This window comes from Schistocerca piceifrons, chromosome X (genome assembly GCF_021461385.2).
Source record: "Schistocerca piceifrons isolate TAMUIC-IGC-003096 chromosome X, iqSchPice1.1, whole genome shotgun sequence".
NCBI classification, from domain to species: domain Eukaryota; kingdom Metazoa; phylum Arthropoda; class Insecta; order Orthoptera; family Acrididae; genus Schistocerca; species Schistocerca piceifrons.
The window spans coordinates 858,371,618-858,391,911 of record NC_060149.1 but is presented as its reverse complement, the minus strand read 5'-3'; positions in this window follow the sequence as shown (position 1 = coordinate 858,391,911).

The window sequence follows — 20,294 nt, the reverse complement described above, 5'->3', positions numbered from 1 at the left end:
AGGCATTTGAATGTTGTACAGCGGCAGTTGAATTTAGTGAAACTAAACTTCTAAGCCGGCCGGTGTGACCGTGCGGTTCTAGGCGCTTCAGTCTGAAACCGCGTGACCGCTACGGTCGCAGGTTCCAATCCTGCATCGGGCATGGATGTGTGTGATGTCCTTAGGTTAGTTAGGTTTAAGTAGTTCTAAGTTCTAGGGGACTGATGACCACAGATGTTAAGTCCCATAGTGCTCAGAGCCAGCAATTAAACTTCTAATTGTTGTTGTTTATAGGTCCACAACTCTGATTTCAGAACAGTTCTTGCCAAGCTAGACTTCTTGGTTCACTTTATAGGAAGTATCAAAAATTAGTTCAAATGGCTCTGAGCACTATGGGACTTAACTGCTGAGGTCATCAGTCCCCTAGAACTTAGAACTACTTAAACCTAACTAACCTAAAGACATCACACACATCCATGCCCGAGGCAGGATTCGAACCTGCGACCGTAGCGGTCGCGTGGTTCCAGACTGTAGCGCCTAGAACCGCTCGACCACACCGGCCGGCTAAAAAATTAGTGATATGAGGTGACTTCAATATAAATTTGGTATGTGATTGTGCAAGAAAAAGGATGTTGAAATATTTTCTAAATTCTTATGTCTCATTCAGACTGTGTTTTCTGCACTCGGGTTGCTGGAGAACAGTAAAACAACCAAAGACATTCATTGCTAGATGGACATTCTCTTAGTAAAAGGGTGAATGGCCTTTCAGACCATGACACATAAATTTTAATGCTATAATGTTTTATACTCAAACAAGTGTTATATATGACTACAAACTATGTAGAAATGGTTCAAATGGCTCTGAGCACTATGGGACTGAGGTCATCAGTCCCCTAGAACTTAGAACTACGTAGACCTAACTAACCTAAGGGCATCATACACATCCATGCCCGAGGCAGGATTCGAACCTGCGACCGTAGCGGTCACGCGGTTCCAAACTGAAGCGCTTAGAACTGCACGGCAGCACCGGCCGGTAAACTATGTAGAAAAGCCTATCCAACGGCAATACAGAGCTTTTTATACCTCGTTGAGGAACAAGGGTGTTAAGATGTTTGCAGTGTCGATGACATTGGTGACAAATATAATGCTTTCATTAACGCATTTATCATGTTATTCGAAAGTTGCTTTCCTTTAGAACGTTCTAAACAGGGTACTAGCAGTAAATGGTAGCCTGGGTGGCTGACTGGTGGGATAAGGACATCATGTAGAATAAAGTGGGCATTATATCAAAATGGTAGTAACAGTCACAATCGAGCTACAGTACCAATTACAGACAGTATTGTAAGGCGCTTAAAATACTATGAGGAAGACAAAAGAGTATGTGGTATGCAAATAAAATAGCTAATTCACAGGATAACATTAAAACCATATGGTCAGTGATGAGGGAAGTGTCTGGTCAGTAGCACAAGATCGACGATTTAAAGTGAGATGGTAGTAAACATGTTTATGTTACTGATAAGACAGTTACTTGTACAGCAGTTAACAATAGCTTTCTGAGCATTGCTGGTGAATTTAATAAAAACTTAGTTTCTTCAGGGAATCATAACTCTCCTGGAAAATGCCTTTCCATGACTGATTCTGAAATACTCCTCTGTGAAACTGACAAGGGGGAGACTGAGTCAGTAATTAAATCACTGAAGATTGAGGACTCTCATGGATATGATGGAGAACTTATCACAATATTAAAGTACTGTGCTGCACGTGATATCCCCGTACTTAGCCATATTTGTAACTTTTCCTTTAAGAATGGTCAGGTTCCTGAATGATTAAAGTACTCATTAGCAAAACCGCTTTATAAGAAGGAGGAAGGGATAATGTAGACGATTTTAGACCTGTTTCTGTGCCTTGAGTGTTTCCTAAAGTATTGAAAAAGCTGTGTATATAAGTATAATTAATCATTTTATTTCACATAATCAGCTATCAAATGAACAGTTCGGTTTTAGAAGTGGTTTTATAACTGAATATGTTATATTCTCTTTTCTCTGTGAGGTACTGGATGGATTAAACAAAAGGTTTCGAATGCTAGGATCCTTTTTTGATTTAACTGAAGTGTTTGAGTGTGTTGATCGCAAAATATTGCTCCAGAACATGGACCATTATAGAATACAAGGAGTAGCTCACAATTGGTGCACCTCTTACTACAATAACTGACAGCTGAAGGTCATTCTCCACAGTACTGAGAATGGCTACGATGTGGGATCTGAGTGCGGCACAGTTAAATTGGGGGGGGGGGGGGAGGGGGTGCCCCAGGGATCAGTGCTGGGGCCACTCTTGTTCCTTATTTATATAAATGATATGCTCTCTAGTATTACACATGATTATAAAATATTTCTATTCGCTGGTGATGCTAGCTTCATAGTAAAGGATGTAGTGTGCAACGCTGACTCTGTTTCAAATAGCGTGGGTTAAGAAATAAGTTCATGGACTGTAGAAAATAAACTAATGCTAAATCACAGTACCACGCAGTTTTTTAGGTTTCTAACCAAAGTTCAACAAAACCCGGTGTTTTAATTTCACTGAATGGGCGTATGATTAGTAAAACTCAACAGTTCAAATTTCTAAGTGTTCAGATAATAGTAAACTGTCGTGAAAAGCCCATGTTCAGGATCTTGTTCAAAGACTTAATGCTGCCATTTCTACTATTCGAATGGTATGTGAAGTAAGTGAGAGTTCGACATTAAAAGCAGTCTACTTTGGTTTATTTTTATTCGCTTATAACATACGGTATTATATTTTGATGTAACTCTCCCCATTCTCAAAGGATATTTCTGCCTGAGAAATGGGCGGTTCGGGCAGTAAATGGTGTAGTTCGCTAACCTCTTGTCGACTCCTGTTCATTTGTCTTGATGTTCTGACATTCGCCTCTCAATATACTTATACTTTACGGTCGTTTCTTGTTAACAATACCAGCCCAATCCCAAGAACTAGCGGGCTCTCAGTCAATGAATACTAGGCAGAAATGCAATATGCATTTGGATCACACTTCCCTTACTCTTGTGCGGAAAGGCGGGCAGTATACTGCTGCATCTGTTTTCAATAAGCAACCACGAGAATTCAAAAATTTTAGCAGTAAGCCACGCTCTTTCAAACCGAAACTGAGCTTCGTCATTAGTCACTCCTTCTATTCTGTCGAGGGGTTCCTTGAAAAATTAAGCTGATTCCTGTGTTATGTTTTTGACTGCATTTACATAAGCTTATGGATAATCTTTTTTTGGTTCATAAAGATTTGATTTTATCTGGATCACTTTTATAGTTTTATTACGTGTACTGACACGTTCCATGACCTTGGAGATTTGCTCCTCAATTTGGTCCTACGGAACTAGACGTGTAAAATAAGAAAAAAGTGGCGCTGTTGATGGGAAATTTGGGAACTAATTTCCTAACAGGTGCACTGATGTCAGTAGCATGCTAGCAGGGAACCTTTCAAGAAAAAGGAAGTGCGAAGCGCATAATGGGGTTGGATCCTGTCACTGTAGTAAGTGGAGAGCCAACTCACAATCATTAGCTAATAGTATGTATGGGAAACTGACTACAGAGGAAAAGATGCTAGGGCACAATTATATAATAGTGAAAACACTAGTACTGAAATATATGCAGGACGGAGGTACGTTTCGTGAAAGAAAGGATTGTATCTAGTGTCTTTCATACGAACGGTATGGTACTATATGTTTGAGAACACGTCGCTGCACTGGTGGAGAGATGTCAATAGCGTTGCAGGGTCCAAAATATCGATAGGAGAACGGAAACGTGGAATAACTAGTTCTTAAACGCATGCGAAGTCCTAATATAACTTATGACATTCACGTAAGATCTATGAAATAAATACAGCAGTTTTGACTGCCTGATGCCTGACCATGAATAACTGAAAGTATTTATTATCCGCAAACATTATTTGTATTTATAGAGTAGAGTATCTGTACCCTTAAGAATAAAATGTCTATAGGTCATCGTTTACTTAGAGGTAATTAATTATAGGAAAAATAAAACATCACATGTAGGTTGCAGATGATTTAGTATCTGCAACAATAAATGATTCATTACTTGTAAGTGGCTAAAAACTTAGGACTGAAATTCTTCACTAAATGGAACGTTAAATGCCTAATAACCTGTAACTATAGATGATAGGCTTACTAAAAATCTGTGACACACTGGCAGAGACATACTGTAAACAGAGCAAACGCACTGCAGCTGTAAAATATGTGGTTGGAGGTGACTGGATGCTTTAGAGTGCTATACTCTAACGTCCGAGCAGAAAAATAGTGCATTTGCGCTACTGTACCACATTTACAAGCCAGTATACGATACGGGATGTCATGATGGGAGGGAAGTGACATAAAATCGATAAGATGATGAAAAATTATGGAAAATGCGTATAAATTGAGGGTAAGAAGGCCAAAATGCAGAGGAAATTGAGGAGGAGTGAGGGAGTACTTATATGTCTACCACTTTCCATTCTTGAACATCGCAGAGAGTATGCGACAGCAAGAGGAATATGAGCAAAAGTTGACATGGAAGCACTGTGGAACCATTTGCATGGAAGCACTGTGGAACCAGGGATACAGTAAGTTGTCGTCGTCAGCGGTAAGTCGGTTGGAACAGAATGTTTAATGTGGATGACCGCCGAATGTGGAATAATAAATTTACGTCTTTTGTATCAGGGTCCAAGGCCTGACCCCAAAGTTATCGGCAGCCGCGTTATAAATTTTTATAAAATGTGCTTAGCTAAAGAGTGTTGTACTACCAGATACGGTGATTGCAGTATGGCAGAATGGCCGCGTGTTTGTCGCTGTGCACGACTGTTTAGATGTTTTAACATCAACAATCTGTACTTACAATGTGCTTCCGTGTACTCTCCACCAGTCACAACCATGTGGCTCAACATGCTGCTACATGTCTAATGAAATAATAGTGATACATGCAAGTTGACTACTGTTTTTGATGCTTTCACGGAAAAGAGCACTATCTGCCTCTAATTTTACATGGACCTGCGTTGAGGTATGATTTAATAGTAGACTGATGATACGTTCTAGAAAGAGGGAGATGTTGCTGCAGGTCATTTGTCACACATTCAACCATATTTCTCTGTTGTTCTCTCGGGGTGCGCCGGCTGTGTGGTATAACTCGCAATATTCTTGTATACATCTGCGAGTTGCTATTTAGGGTGCTATTTACTTGCAGTCGTTAACAGCAAACGTCTCCATACCACTGTCAGCATAGGGATTCCAACGCATGTGTGATGAATCATGTTCACCGATGGGAAACCTATTTCAGCACCCTCCTCTAGACGAACGAAAATGTGTGCGAAGTGCTCCATTTCTCTGTCACATCTTGGGCGTGCGTAAATCGTGTCTTCAGTTTCAAATAGGTACGAAGTGATTTTAACTGTACTTTTCATGATCATTCTACCCAAAATGCATGCTTGGGGATCATCGGGGAAGGGCAAATCTTAGGACTTTTAGTAGATTGGTGTATGAGATGCGGAAATATTCTCGTGTAAAATCAAACACCACGTGAGTATGCCAGCAATATGACCATATATGTATATATGGAAACTATGGAAAAAACATGAAAATGAAATAAATTCCATATAGTTCGAGAAAAACCTGGTATAATCACGAAAAATTGATGTGACATAGGCAATAATTGAAGGAAATATCATGAAATATGGTAAATTGTGAAAAGATAGTAAAATTATGGAAATTGACTGAGAATAAATAAAATTAGAGAAAAATACCATGAAATAGTACTGAGAAAAATCAATGAAACTGCGTTTTCTGGAGGAGGAGAGTAGGCTTACGTTACATATGCACACCTTAATAGCAGAAAGAGGAGGCACTCTAGAGACGTGGCGTCAAGGCGAAAAGGTAATATTATCCCGCGCATGAGCAATACAACCACATCTGACTATGACTTCTGTGTGCAAGAGGAAGGTACCAGGAGTGGTGGTAAAACTGCGATAATTATTTCCTCATACGATGTCACTGTTTCTTCGTATGCATTTTCGGCTGCCCACGATCTTTTTATAGGGCTGTTGAAAAAAGATCATTACTTCCGAACCGGAATCTGGCTTGAACTTCGTAAACAGCAGGCGTCATACAACTCCGGAAACCTACCTAGTGTTGTGTTGCAAGGAATCGATGTTTTCTTTGGGATGAAAGTTTATCGTAGAGAATTGCATGGACAATGTATGCCATGCGCTGGAACTATACTTCTTACATTGTAATATTTACAGGGTATAGTAGCCTACTACTTCCGGTCAGCTGCAAATTAAATAAATGACGGTGTTGCAATGAGGGTTCGGTGATAAACAATGCGGGGAGATCTTTCAATCTCTAACTTTATCCGAAGAATGCGAGAATGCTCTGTAACTCTCATCTCTTAGGAAAAGATGGGCAATCGTAACTGTAAAATACGCACTATTAATCGAAATTCTAGAAATATGTAGATAGGTATAGGAAGCCGCTTGGTATGTATTGGTACATATACGTTCGAGAATTAACTATGAATGGATGTACTCCACAATTATCTATCTTCATTCGCCATCTAGTATGTGGTAGTCCCAAAATAGTGGAGGTGTTGTTTAGTGATGATACAGAAATGGGGAATCAAAGTGCCATATCATTGGTTAGCGTTGAAATTACGGAAAAAGCTGGTGAAATTGCTAAACTGGATCGCACTATCAACTCTGATGCTTATTACAGGACATCGATGGCGCCTTTTTTGTCCTATCTGTTGAATGGCACGCTGCTGATTACCACATATGATTGACTGACATCACTTGTTTGAGATGGAGAGAGATTCCTAGTGAGAGAAACACCCTCTGGGGATATCATATCTCGAAGACGTCACAAATGTTGCTTCAGAAGACGTGGTACAGGAAATATTAATTAAATCCTTAATACAGGCGTTTAAACAATTTGCTTCAAACACAGACACACACTCACACACACACACACACACACACACACACACTCACACACACACACACACACACACACACACACACACAATTTAAAACACTATTGTGTGTGCATAAACAATATTGTTATGTTTTTGACGAGAAATTTCGTTAAATAATCAAATAAACGGTTCAAATGACTCAGAGCACTATGGGACTTAACATCTCAGGTCATCAGTCCCCTAGAACTTAGAACTACTTAAACCTAACTAACCTAAGGACATCACACGCATCCATGCCCGAAGCAGGATTCGAAACTGCGACCGTAGCGGTCGCGCGGTTACAGACGGAATCGCCTAGAACCGCTCGGCCACCAAGGCCGGCTGTTAAATAATCCAATTCTATATTATTTGTCATCATGACTGGAGGTGATGATGTATGAAATGATAGTTGGAATATATAATTTCGACGTGTATTTATACCGTCACTGTTACGGAATTTCTGACCACTACAGGTATGATAGGTGTATTTTCTTTTTTAAAACGCTATAGAATTTCTAAATTGTTTCTCTCTTTACATTCGGAAGAAGGAGGAAGGGTCTACCACGTGATGGGATAGTAATGACAACAAATACCTCTGCAAGACGGAGTCCACTGCGATGTTTTGAGATCCACTAAACACGACGCACTTAAACCACCATCCACTCCATAGCAGTAGTTGTTATGGCTAGATGGATGAGATCTCTGAAAACATTCGGACATCCCACGCACTCACCTCCCAGATGTCCACACGCAGTGCGCCCATGCCCTCGTACACTGATAGCGCCAACACTCAGAGGCCAGAGAAAACTGCCAAAGTCGTGCACGCGCAGACGCGCAGACGCGCATGTGTGTCAGAATCATCACTTACAAAATAATTTAATAATAACTGGAATAAAACACATTTACACACAAAAATTGTTTAAAAAAATTAAAAATCTTCTTAGTATGTTCATAAGTGTAGCTATAATTAACCCAAAAAAGAGAAAGCCTTAAATGGTCAGTATTATAAAGAATGGTAGTATCAAAATGTTGAAACTTTTTGTAGTAAATTTGTTTTTAAATTAAATATGAAAATATATCACAAACTGTCATATGATGATAAAATAGTAAAAATTGAGTGGACACTGTGTATATACATTACACAGTTATTCAAAATTTTAATTTTGTAATTTTTGTAGTTTAAATTTTAAAATTTTTAAATTTAACTTTATAATTTATAATTTTTTAGGGTTTACATTCTATTACGTTCTTTTGTAATGTCAATACAGTAATGTATTATTTCCATCTTCAAATATAATTCGTTTATCATCATCAGAACATAAGGAATTTTGTTATTTCAGCTGTATACAATTCTTGTTTAAATAATCGAATTATGATCAATTTTTCTATGTTTATTCATTTTATTATGTAAACAATATCTACAATTGTATAGAAGAATCTCATTTTTTACTTTATAATCATTCACATTCGATCTTATATTCACAGGATCTTATATAATTTTTTCACAATTTTCGTCCTTCATTTTTCCTAACACTCATGGTTACTTGTGGAATTGCAAAGATATTATCGTTTGAATAATCACTTGTGTTAAATGCATTTATCATTGATTTCGTATCTTTATAAACATTTTCATGTCTTATATCATAAATAAAAGAATCGGTATCTATGTACAGGAAAACAATAGTTTTACCTTATTTTCAATTCATTACATTATAGTTAAAATTATACATTTTTTTTGAAATTTCTAAAGTGCTCAGTCCAACATAAATTGGTTCATTGAATTTTACCATAGATTTTTTCATATGAACTGCAACTAGATTTTCTGAAACTATAGTAGATTGTTCATAATTTAGCATTGAAATATATTTGATTTATTTTTATGGATCAGTTATTATTTTAATATTGTGTTAATTTCTAATATTTTCTATCCTTCTCCAAATTCATTAACTAATACAATTCTTTTTCAAATATGTTAGCCATATTTTTTTTTAAAATATCTAAGTTAAATCAATATTTCTTTTTCAACCAATCTGTTGTTCAAATGATGATATTCCATGAATTTTGTTGTTTTTAAACAATGGTTTAAACACTGTCTAAGATTTATTTAACGTAAACTATTTTTCTTTATTATTTTACATTGTTAATAATTTGTTTCCTCCTTCTGTTGTTAATGGTTAATCTTTGAGCAAATCATGTAATTTTCTTTGATTTTCTAAATCAATTTCGAAATTTATAACCATATTACTTATCATCTGGTATTTTAAGTATTTTATCAGAACATAGGCAGTTTAACAGGGTTCACAATATGTCCGCATGCATATGACTGTCGCAAACTAATGGTGGTGATGGTATAGCAATAATACAAAAATTGAGAACCATGGTGCCATGTCAATGGATGATAGCATCATGAGACAAATGCAATGAGACGTTTTGTAGACGTGACAACTCGTCGAGAGCGGTGGTTCAGACCCTGAGTAATTGAGTAAAATGCGTTGAAATTACGGAAAACCTGTCAAAACCACAACCATTGAAGGAAAATACGTAAAACGAATGAAAATACGACAAAAAAGTGGAGGGATGAGTGTACTTACATGCTCACCTGTGTGTATGAGAAACATTCCATTCCTCCATGAGTGGGATTGACAACTGTTGGTGCATACAATCCAATGTCTATAGGTTTAAGTTCAGAAGAATATACCCTTCTTCCAAATTCAGTTACCCATTTTAAGTACAAAAAAAATGAAAGGCGCAGTGTCCAAGGATTTGAAGGATTTGGCGTGTCAGAATGAATACCATCTAGGACAGCGAAACAGCAATCACGTACCTGAGTGCAATACGCAACAACAAAAAGAGGAATCAATGCTCTGGGCCTCTTCGAAACCAGAACACTGAGACACTCCTTCCTCATCACTGTGGAAGATGAGATTAAATGTAGAGGTCCATTACCTTCGGATATCTTGAAACACTCCAGTGTCCCTCAAACTCCTCCAGTTTCCATATACCGGTACTGAGACGACTTCAACAATTTTGCCAATACGAAACAATGCCTCTTTCTTTTATTTCAAACATTCTGTGTGTTGTGAGAGCAACTTTGTTTACACCGTGCGATATTCAGCTTTCTGTGAGAGTCAGTGAATTGAAACGTATTAATGTCGACTTAGTACATAACAGAGATGTCATAGTTGTAATAGAAGAACTGAATTTATGGATGTGTACACAGCTGTAGTCATACACAGCATCGATACGTTACAGCAAAAAATAACGTATCGAGCTGCTTATGAACAACGACACATGGAGTTTCTCTTGTGATTGATAGTCTGTGGGATATCACCTTCCTCCAGTACAGGCGGAATAAATTTACACAGGTATGTGGAATTGACTTTGACCACTAGCCAGCTGCAACAATGGACCAAGACATGTGTATTTAACAGGATCATCACATATAGTAGATATCGATACGCAGAAGGTATTTGTTTCCGATATACCGGAAGATAGAGACGCAGTGAAGTCTTATTGAGTTCTCTACCAATTGCCTTTAGCAATGATTTTACAGCTCGTAGTATTATTCCTTTGGATGTTACAAAAATAACAAGGAGAGACAGAGAGATAGAGAGAGAGAGAGAGAAAGAGAGAGAGAGTGAGCGAGAGACTGTGCTGTCAGCGAAGACTCTGACATCGTCACACTGTCGTATTTCTATCGTGGTAATCGTAGGAATACGATAATGGGGTTCGGTACATGTGAAGGGGGATATTTATAGCGTGTGGGTTTTACGCATCCGAATTTCTTTGTGCAGCCTGCATATAGTTTGCACGGATTTCCTCCTGTAAGGCCGTGTGCTGTTTTTCACGTTGTTAAACTCTCTACCCGGTCAGTGACGGATGGAGGATTAGACCGCCTTCTGTCTGTGGAACAGTGCTGTCGAATGTGATGGGATTTTCAGAGAACTAGCAGGGATCTGTGACTTGGCTGGAGGTATCAGTACTTCCTGCGCTGGGAAACGCCAGCAATCATGCAAGAAAGTACGTAACACAAATAAAATATGGGCGGGCGTTTTAATTGCAATTATGTAGTTTATTCCTAGACAAATACGTGATAACGATTTGATGCAAGAGTTTTATTACTGGGAAACTATATTATCCTGTGAGAAACGACACCCAGCTGGTATGAGTGTGGGCATACCTTAATTTTTCGGACGCTGTACCCATGTACCTGATAATCGGAAATGTGTGTGTGTTGGAGTATGAACTTACTTTGGTCAGTGTTTCGGTATGTGCAAAGAAAAAGATTATGTCCGATCGTAAGAGAGGTATAGATCTGACGTGGAAAACTGCGATTTCAGTACATCGATAGCCATAAGGGAGATGAAAGATTTTATGTGGAAAATTATATCCAGTCTTAAAAAGGATATATTTACATAGCCAGTTCATATTTCCAGAGCCATAGTCATCAGCAGGAGGTTTTTCTGATAGTTTGCTCATTGTTGAATGGTGTGGCAATCGTAATATTTAATTGTACTTACTCTAATAAATATGTGGCTGGTTTAGTAGGTCAACTCTGCCTGCATTCCAAGTGCATTGGCGGAAGTAGCTGGTGACCAGAATGAATATATATTTCCGACTTAAGGCGCAAGCCGCCACTGAGCCTGCTGAACCAGTCAGGTAGGGTACAACAGTGTTGCTCTCTGGGCAGACGAATAGCAAACTAATACTCAGTACACGTTTGGCAGCCTCCATGGCCATGTGTGTTGCGACAGTTCTCCAATTCTTGCGTGGATATTTGAGAAGATTCAGTATCGATCACTGACAAGTGTTGGCTCTGGAAATATTGATAATATCCTAATTCCTACCACTCTCGTCATTCTGGACACGCTCCATTCCTGGGCAGTTCTCTCTGGTGAGCCGAGTCCAGCTGCAGACCTGGCGGGATTGCTGAGATGCACGTCCACAGTGGCAACTAGTGCTGCCAGACCTCTGTAATGGGCCACATCAGGAGATTATCGTGCGAAATGTGAGAGAGTTTTAGCGATCTCTGACATCTGACTGTAACAATTACTGTTACAGAATGGAACCTGTTTTAAGTGCATGGTGTTTACTGCTTTTCAGCATAGTCCAGTGGACTCAGTTTTGCTGCAGAAACGTGAGAGTGGTATTCACTGTTTTTATTATCCTATCACATGATAGACCCTTTCTACTCCTTCTCATCCTTTTTATGGTGTAGCAGAGAGAAACAACATAGGGATTAGTAGTCCTTTAAAAACCAACAGCAGCATCAAATTCCCGACTGATGAATTTATTGTTTGTGGTAATGGCACTGTGAGCACACTCTCCAGTCGAACCCCTGGTCCCACCTCCTGCAAATTCTTTAAGGGCATAGTGCAAATCAGCTGAAATTTGAAACTTTCAGCTACCTCCAGTGTAATGGGCTTCCAGCTAAACAACCTACCTATGCATGTATCCACCAACAGGATGCAAGGAGGAAGTCTAGTAGGGGGAAGAGTAGGGTTTGGAAACCTAGCAGTTGCGGAATCAAATGCCTGAATTTTCTGCCAATTATTCCAGTATTAGTACGGACCAACAGGAAGCAAGGGAAATCTTTCCAGCACAGAGGGTATCGAACAAACGACTCAGTCAATCAATTTGACAGAATGGTGGTAGTGCAAATGGATTATTTCCAAGACATCCACAGGCCAGCGTTTTGAGGAGGGGTGGGAATTTACCAGGTATCCACAACTTTGTTTAAGGCATAAGAGGGGTTAGTGCAGTACACAACAGATCAACAGATCAACAAATGCTCACTGGACAGGAAGTAGTCACTTGAGACAGGGGGAGAGAGAATGAGACAGAGAGTGAGACAGAGAGAGAGATAGAGAGAGAGGCAGAGAGAGAGAGAGAGAGAGAGAGAGAGAGAGAGAGAGAGGAGCTTGTGTTTCGGCAGGAATTTCTCAGGTATCAATATGAAAGACTTGTCACCACCTGATGCTTTGTCCAATAGGAAGTAAACAGAGGGTAGAGGGGGAGGGGAAGAGGTGACTGGAGAGAGGAGGGGTGGGGAGGTGATCTCTCCCAGCATTTTCTTCTGTTCTTCTGTTGGTATTGTGAACTATGTCAGTATCTGCAGAGCATCATGAGTTTCAATGACGTGGTATGGAATCTGTGTGTTTGGAGCCAAAAGAAGAAGTGAGTCTGGTATCAAAGGGACACATGAACCTGATGCTTTGCTCAGGGATTAAGTAGCAGGCTACTGGGGGCTGCTGCCCATGGTGGCCTGACACTCCCACAGTTGCTGCCCACAATACTGCAACCGTGCAATCGCGACTCTTTCGTTTCCCGGTAGTCTGCAGATGTCGTGGGTGAAGAAGCAAGTGTCCACAATTGGAAAGTTGTATTTTCATCAGATAAGTTTAGTGTGATGCGTAACAGTATAACTATGTGCTGTGAGTTATGTTGACGCCGATTTCGTTATGGTATTCCTTGTGCGGTCAGAAAAATACGATCTATTTACATTTTTAGTTACTTCTTTTCACTTTATTTTACAAGATGTGCATCTTCCAAAGCAGTGGAGAATGAAGAGCTTCTCCTGCCAAATAAAAGACATATCTAACCCCAGAAAATATAGTTTTATAAGTGAACATTATATTATAATTATTTATTATTATGTCCTCTTCAATGTAATTGCATTTCCTGTCATGGGATCCTTCCTGTCCACAAGCTCAGTGCTTATTCCTGCCACTTGTTTTTGGCAGAGGCGGGAAGGGAAGGGGCAATGGGTGGAGGATAGGATGTCCTCAGGTTGTGTCACTGTGCACTAACTCAGTCGATCTCTGAATGTTAAAGTCAGCACACATACTAAAATTTTGCAACTACACAACACTTCTAATCTGCATCAGTGTAATTATGTAATTAGAGCATAGGGTTGCTGGACAAGGTAATAATTCCACCTTCCAGCCCAATAACTAACCACAGACTGAAGTGAGGGGGGGGAGGGGAGGGACTGAGCTTTACCTACCAATTTCCAAGAGTGTAGAACTCAAAAGAAAGAAAATAAACTCCCCATGTCCTCCTTCTTCAGCAGCTCAGCACAGTTCGCATCTTTTTCCACTAATTTCCAGAGAGGGTGGGAAGGGGGAGTGTGGGGAAGGGAGGGGAGGTCTAGGGGATTTTCTAGAGGGAGAGAGGAGATTAACTGATCGATTTAATTAGTTAGTAAATTACTTTGATATCAAAAGTGTGGTGCCTTGCCTCAGTTCACGTGGCTCCCGCCATAGGAGGTTCGAGTCCTCCCTTGGGCATGGTTGTGTGTGATGTCCCTAGTGTAAAATAGATTAAATAGCGTGTAAGTCTAGGGAGCAATGACCTCTGCAGTTTGGTCCCATAGGAACGTACCACAAATTTCCAGATCAAAAGTGTTCACGTATCAGCAAAGGGGAGGGGTGATAGGGGGAGGACAAGGGGAGGGTGGACAGTTTCTCAGTAGGACACATTATCTTCAGGTGTTATAAATCAACTGACAAGAAGTCATAAATCAATTAGCATAACAGTAGATTTGTCCCTGAATGTTTGCTTACCCCTGAATGTATGCAGCCTGCACAAACAAATTCTCCCAGTACAAGCATTACCCTACTACTATCAGAAACTGCTGTCACTATGACCTTATAGTGTGATGTAGATGTTATAAAAGGTATCATCACACAGTGGTTCTTAGCATGCTGGAACATTATTAACCGATTGTGGCATGTTTCCATAGAGCACAAAGATAAACATATTGGCCTTTCCCGTGGTGAAGGACTGGAGGGCATGTGTCCAGATCCCCTACCATTAGGGTGGCTACATCTCCTAGGGCAGTACCAGTGGTGTTGGTCTGTGTTTGGTTTTTTACTCCCTACCCCACATCGCCTTTTCATCAGGTTTGTTTTAAATTTTTTGGTTTTCAAGCTAACTATAATTTGTTCATTTTACAGCCACTGACAGCAGAATGTTGAACTAAACTTTGTGTACATACAGATGGGACCAAAGGCGTCTGACCATACTTGACAGTACATGATTGATGCATGCACCACAGCATTGTACAGTCACATTAGAGTCATAGTATGTTACTACTTCTACATATTTTCGGCATCTGCTGAAATAGATAGTCGTAGATTAGAGTATGCTCAGTTCATTACGATGGAAAAAAAGCCGACAGGTCTGCTACGCTTTAATGGAACGTAAAAACAACATATTTATAGCAGAAAGGAATGACATTGTAGTGCACACACTTTCATAGAGCTATGAAAGAAAACGAGAAAGGTTTGAAGAAACCGAAAAATGTGTTCTTAGCGCCAACTCCAATTATTATATCGTAAAACAACAGTTTTATTTTAATTTTGTATGCTTCTCTCTAGAAGAATGTATTAAAAGGGAATACATTACATTGACTAACTATTCTGTCGGTTCTTGGTAGAATATTTTATACAGTTTGTATGACAAGCACACACACAACAGTGGTGTAATTTCCTACAATATTGTAGAATATGACATCAGTGTTGTGTGTGTTCTATTCATAATTCTATTACACGTTCGTTTCAGTTATTAGACAGAAACACGAGTTTTATTTAGTTTTAGTTTCATTTCATACGCTTTGCTGTAGAATATGTTAAAAGCGAAAGTACCGTTGTCTCCAAAACACACAGCTGCATTGTTCGACTGTAAAACAAGTTTTATTTTCCTGTTGTTCTTTTCGGCTGTTTTTCTGTATATGTGTGTTAACAGAATGTATGTTTGTTCTATTTGCTGCACTTATATTGTGTACAGTTCAGGAACCATGTTACATTTTGACTGAGCGCAATTAAATCCTTTGTGCGCCATTCAAAACAAACAGTAGCAGAACATGTCAAGTGTTAGCCGTGTTCTTAGCTAAAATGGCAATTGTAATGCAAACAGGTTACACATAAATGAGCGTAAATTCAGTAACATAAGTAACGTTGTGAACAAAATAATGGAGGCCACATTGTTTGCTGGAATCAAACACCATAGACTGAAAAAACATAGAGTCAGTGTCATGAGCCGATGACTATCGGTGTCTTTTCATTTCTAGCTTCAGTTTGTGTCAGTAGCGTATGAAAACGTGTAACACAAGGCAGCTTCACATTCTGCATTATTCCGGCTGCGGCGATGTCAGAGATTTGATATTTTACTGGATTCTTGATTTTCACGGTAAACTCGTGAAATGCTCGTACGGGAAAATCTCCACTTCATTGATACCCCGGATATGCTTTGTCCCATCGCTCATGCGCCAACTATAACACAGCATCCTATCTCACTTAAATCTTGATAACCTGCAATTATAGCAGCAGTAACCGATTAACAACTGTACCAGACACTTGTTGTCTTTTATAGCGGTCGCCAACCGCAGAGCCTATTCTGTATTTGAAAACGTATGCCTATACTACTGTCTTTGGAGCTTCAGTGTATTATGCTACATTAGCAAACTAATAATAATATTGTAGTGTCACTACTCAGACTTTGAGATAAACTTATACATCTGTATTAGTAATGAGCAGAAGTAGTGTGGAAGCCGCCAGAGAGCATTGTGTTAACAGCTGCTAGTCGGTAGCCACCAGAGTGGCTACATGTGTGTCACAATAATACACATGCCAGAGGATTGCAAATCCAGGACAGCCAAACACAGCAGTGAAATGTACCAAACAACAGTGTAGCCAGCGACGCAATGTCACCATAGCAGGGAAAGTCTCTTGCTATGGGCGTCATGACTAGATCTTGGCTTGTAGTGAACGTTATGAATGGCTGAGGCGCATAAATAAGTCTGAATTTCATGGCAGGAGATCATTTCTCATCACGCGAAACAAGGAACACCAGACAGTGAAAAGCCTAGCAACAGCCATATGTCCGAGACTAGGCGGCGTCTGCCACCAGCACTGAGTCCACCACAGGACTCGGTGCCACAGCCTGACTGACTTGCCATCCATGCCTGCTGTGATCAATCCAGAGTTCCTAGTGGAACTTGGTGCACCACGCCGGATGCTGTCTCACTCCTGCCAGAGGACAAAATTCATCTACATCTACGTGATTACTCCGCTATTCACCATAAAGTGCCTGACAGAGGGTTCAATGAACCACCTTCATGCTGTCTTTCTACCGTTCCACTCACGAATGGCACGCGGGAAAAACGAGGACTTAAATTTTTCTGTGCGAGCCCTGATTTCTCTTATTTTATAGTGATGATCATTTCTCCCCATGTAGGTAGGTGCCAACAGAATGTTTTCGCAATCGGAGGAGAAAACTAGTGATTGAAATTTCATGATCCCGTCGCAACGAAAATCGCCTTTGTAGTAATGATTGCCACTCCAATTCACGTATCATGTCTGCGACACTATCTCCCCTATTTCGCGATAATACAAAACGAGCTGCCCTTCTTTGTACTTTTTCGATGCCATCCGTCAGTCCCACCTGATGCTGATCCCACACCGCACAGCAATGCTCCATAACAGGGTTGACAAGCGTAGTGTAAGCAGTCTCTTTGGTACACCTGTTGTTGCACCTTCTAAGCGTTCTGCCAGTGAATCGCAGTCTTTGGTTTACTCTACCCACAATATTATCTATGTGATCGTTCCAGTTTGGGTTATTTATAATTGTAATAATTGTAATCCCTAAGTATTTAGTTGAATTAAAGCCCTTTGATTTGTGTGACTTATCGCGTAATCAAATTTTAGCTGATTTCTTTTAGTACTCATGTGAATGACTTCACACTTTCTTTATTCAGGGTCAATTTCCACTTTTTGCACCATACCGATATCTCATCTAAATCATTTTGCAGGTCGAATTGATCATTTAATGAATTTACAAGACGGTAAATGACAGAATCATCTGCAAACGATCTAAGACGGATACTCAAATTGTCTCCTATGTCGTTAACACAGATCAGGAACAATATAGGGCCTAAAACACTTCCTTGGGGAACGCTGGATATTACTTCTGTTTTACTCTATGACTTTCCGTTTAATACTACGAACTGTGATCTTTCTGACAGGAAATCACGAATCCAGTCGCACAACTGAGGTGATACTCCGTATGCACGCAGTTTGGTTAGAAGACGCTTGTGAGGAACGGTGTCGAAAGCCTTCTGGATATCTAAAAATATGGAATCCATATGACATCCCCTATCGATAGCGCTTATTACTTCATGAGTATAAATAGCTAATGAGTGGTAACAGGCGGACGGCTGCTTTCGTGTACCACTGTGGTGACATGAGTGAACTGAGGAGCTGTACAGCCTCCACGATGCCAAGGAAAATTTTGGGCCTGTGACATCAACCACCGTGGCCTGTAAAAGTTGCTGGCCTACAGTGGGCCTACCGTCAGTAACACAGTTACCAGCTTAGCAGAAAGTGCAGATGCCAACACCCAACCATCAGTACTGACGAGCGACGTAAGGGGGAGATGTGTTTGCCTCACAACAGCATCTACTGAAGTAAATAAATGCATAATTAACTATTAACAGTGTTTACAGTGGGTCCAATGTACAGTGTACAGTTTCTGTACCCCTCAAGGTGGTGTCAGATCTTATTCTGGCCACAGCGATGCCGGAGATTTGATATTATACTGGATTCCTTATATTCACGGTACACTCGTGAAATTGTCGTACGGAAAAATACCCCCTTCATGGCTACCTCGGAGGTGATATGCCCCATCGCTCCTGAGCCGACCATAACACCATGTTCAAACTCACAGGTTACAGGGTACTTTTCTGGCTCAGTGTTATTGAAAAATCAACATCTATTTCATGCAGGCAATGTTTATAATGTATATGTCTTACAGGTTTTTTGTTGATATCAGGTAATGCAGCACACGGTCTACACAAATTAGAAGCATTCTGAATATTTTTGGACCTGCTTAGAGTTATTAAAAATATTATAAAGAAATTGATACAATTTGTTTCCAAAATGCTTCCTCAAATTGAGGTACCATTTAATACAATGTTATACATTTTAAGGAGACCAAATTTTTACCAGATATGCATGACATGATGGCTGAGGTACTAGGCCTATTTAATTCCAACTTTTATGTATATTACAAGGATAAAAAAATATCACATCTCGCATTTTAATAATTATAACATTTTTCCTAATAAAAATGTTATTTTTTCTATAATTTAGATGATTCTGTAATAATGCTTAGGTCTACTACATAACTATGGACTATTGCTTTATAAACTTCAGGAAATATTTGTACCTGAATTCTGAAAAATACAACTTGTGGGAAATTGCGAATGAAAATATGAGCCCAATTAAACCGTGCCTCACAACATTCCTTAAGCATAGTCTTCATCCTGCAGCATTTCTTCTTCTTTAAGCTTCCTCTTGGCATTCCTCGTATCACGTCTTGCTTCTTTGGTAACTTGAAGAGCGAATCTTTCAGCTTCATGCACCCGTTGTCTGTCATACACAAGCAATTGATATCCCATATTAGAACCACATTTTATGCCTAAATTTCTCAGGGCTTCCAACCTTCCTATCTCTCCAGCACTGAAACATATCACTGCATCTAGTATACCAACTTTTAATGTATGCAGTCCTACAAAAGCATTCTTGGGTAATCCTTCCTATATACAATGGTTGAAACTTTCATTTGTCTATTCTGAGTGCCCCCTTCAAGACATTTACTAATCAAAATAGGGTCAGTTATGTCTCTAAAAATTGGTTTTATTTCATTCATACCAGGCTCAAGAATAGAATGCTTATAATGGTATGTTTAACCACTTTTTGGTAACCACACCAAGAATCAGCTCCTTTAGGGCAAAGTCTGCGAACAGGGTGTTCATCTGTGGACAGCTTTTGAAAATACGTTGCCCATACAGCTTTTCTCATTGCTGTAACATCATTCAGAGGTGCAGTTCGTCTAATGACAAACCATAACAACTTTGAAGAAGGGCTATTTCAGTTTCTGTCCTTCTGCCTCGGTCAGACAGAGATTTTCCGTCAGATAGCATCTTTCCTTTTATTTCTTTTCGTTGCTTCCTCAATCTAGCACCGCGTGTGCTTTTGTGTATGCCATAATTGCACTTAGCGGGTACTTCTAACTATCAGAATTTTGACCGACCAAAATACAGTGGCGGATTTATGCGAGGACTTGTAAACTGGACTGGTATAATTTTTGTTGTGAAGAAGTGTGGCAAGAGCGTGACGAATTACATTGCGCTGTACCTGTACTTAGATGGTATGGCATGGCTGCAATCATCTATTAGTGTGCATTATTGCTTTGTATTGAAAACATGGCAAGGACCGTGTGGGGCAATTGACTATTAGCGATAAACCGTTCTA